Consider the following 2,572-nt stretch of genomic DNA (forward strand, 5'->3'; position numbering starts at 1 on the left):
TATCGGCCGTTTTCTCAGAATGCGACTTTTTTCTATACTTTTGTGAATAACGCCACCATTTTTCATCTAATCTTCATGAAATTTTCACGGAATGAAGAAAAGATGTAATACTAAAAATTTATCTGTTGAATTTTTGATATTTTGAATAGACTTTTGTTGGTGGTGTCTGGAGTGTGGATTTTCACGGATTTTTTGCAAACTTGAATGCTACCTCAGGAAAAAACTCATAAAAAATGTCTAATCCGTTTAGGAAAAAAACAACAGACACATTTTTAGATCTAATGTTTGTAAACACGCATGCAAAAAAACAATCAATTTCCAAGAGCGATAAGTGCGGTATTCATTACGTAAGACATGTCAACAAAATCCAATATGGCCGCTGTATCCATGGAAACAAAACCTTTTCTCAAATTTGATTGCCGATTATACGACTCCTTACTATGCTTGTTATATGTGCGAAATTTGGTAAAATTCGGTCAAGTAATAAGCGAGATAGCCTTCAGGTATATCCCCCCCCCCTTAAAGAAACTGAACAAGGGGCATAAACTTTACCTTCTGTTATCTCAAAGCAGCATTTATTCGGGATAGTCCCATTGTGCTTAAAAGCGACCACATACCAAGTTAAGCGTCCTAGAAATTGCATCTGTCGCTTCCTGAATGTACGTCATTTAGAGTGTACAGGTGTATCACGTCTTCTCACATGGTCGCTTTTAAGCACAAGGGGGCTATCCCGAAAAATTATGTTTTAAGAAAATCGAAGGTAAAGCTTTTGCCCCTTGTTCAGTTTCTTTAAAAGACAAGGAGAGTTTTCTATATAACAAAAGGTGTTTTGAGAAAATTGAAGGTAAAGTTTTTGCCCCGTATTAAGTTTCTGTGAAAGACAAGGAGAGTTTTCTGTATAACCGAACAAATATTCACAACAATGAAACCAAACTTCTCCTATACGTAGGGCAATGCCCACTTTTTGTGTAGCTTAAGATTTCTAGCAATCCCCGAAATCTGATTAGCCCACTTGCCCTTAAAAGTGACCAATTACCCTGGTGTTTCCCTAACACCCACCTTCAGACTTTCCAAATCATATATGTCTGGGCCTAGCCTTGCCTTCTTTTCCTTCTGTTTCTTCACGTCAGTAAGAACAAGATGTTCGTAGTCTTCTTGTGAAGTCAAATGTCCTAGAAATTGCATTTGTCGCTTCCTGATTGTACGTCATTTAGAGAGTACAGATTAATCACGTCTTTTCATGTGGTCGCTTTTAAGCACAAAGGGGCTATCCCAAAAAAATTCTGCTTTGAGAAAATCGAAGGTAAAGTTTTAGCCGCTTGTTCAGTGTCTTTAAAAGACAAGGAGAGTTTTCTGTATAACCAAAGCTGTTTTGAGAAAATCGAAGGTAAGTTTTTGCCCCTTGTTCAGTCTCTTTAAAAGACAAGAGAGTTTTCTCTATAATCAAACAAATATATTCAGCAATGAAACCAAACTTCTTCTATAGGTAGAAAAAATACCCACCTTCGGTGTTGGCTAAGAATTCTAGAAAATCCCAGAAATCTGGGTTAACCCACTGGTCCTAAAAACGATGCTTCTTCTTTCCTATCAAACATCTATCGTCCTTTTCTCTTTCTCCACTTCTTCTTTTTTATGTTTGTCACTCTCTTGTAACACCTAATCTTCTGGCGCTCATATGACTTTATGCTGTTGCGAGCGCCGTAAAATCTCTACTGGAAAAAAACCCCGACCATATTTCCTCATGTCGGGTCATGTCTCACGTGACTTTTTACTTCTGTTGCAGCCACACAAGGAACAGACAGGTGAGGGAATTCGTCCTGTGTAGTTGTAGTTGTTGTTGTTGTTGTTGTTGTTGCTGTGATGGTTGCCGTTGTTGCTGTCGTGGTTGCTGTTGCAGTTGTTGTTGTTATTTTGATAGTTGTTGTTGTGGTTGTTGTGGTTGTTGTTGTTGTTGTTGTTGTTTTTGTTGTTGTTGTTGTTGTTGTTGTTGTTGTGGTTATTGTTGTTGTGGTTGTGTTGTTACTTTGTTTTCTTTAAGTGCTCAAACACTCATGTCTATGGTGTAGCTGTAAGGCGTTTCACTGTCGCACGCAGGAGATCCGAGTTCCATTCTTGAGTGGGGAGAATCTTTATCAAGTGTCTCAGTCTTTGTGCTGTTTGGATGTTGTATCTCTCACAGTCCGTGTCGCAGCCAGCCTCTTTAATCTTATAAACTGTGTTGATTGGGATGTGAAAATACCTACTTTAGATTAGAATAGTGCTCAAACAGATAGGGAGAACTTTTTTCTCTACGTGGTGAGGGAGATTCACATTTTATTGTGCACACACACGTACACACTCGTACACACACTTACACACATTTATACACACTTACACACACGTACATGCACTTACACATATTTACACAACGTACGCACCCTTATATATAAAGAAAAGCTGGTAAACACAAATACACACACACACACACACACACACGTACACACTCTTGCACACACTTACACACACTAACAAACACGTGTACACGTATACCCACACATACACACACATACACACGCACACACACACACACACA

At 38.7% G+C, this 2,572-nt stretch overlaps 1 long non-coding RNA gene across 1 annotated transcript in view; it reads left to right on the top strand.

Moving 5' to 3' along the window:
• Nucleotides 1–2,572, top strand: part of LOC101852937 — a 15,392-nt gene that overhangs the window by 5,836 nt on the left and 6,984 nt on the right. The window contains exon 3 of the long non-coding RNA XR_220613.3: nucleotides 1,784–1,802. This is a non-coding gene — a long non-coding RNA (uncharacterized LOC101852937). The remainder of the gene's footprint in view (nucleotides 1–1,783; nucleotides 1,803–2,572) is intronic.

Source organism: Aplysia californica, unplaced genomic scaffold, assembly GCF_000002075.1.
Source record: "Aplysia californica isolate F4 #8 unplaced genomic scaffold, AplCal3.0 scaffold00281, whole genome shotgun sequence".
NCBI classification, from domain to species: Eukaryota; Metazoa; Mollusca; class Gastropoda; order Aplysiida; family Aplysiidae; genus Aplysia; species Aplysia californica.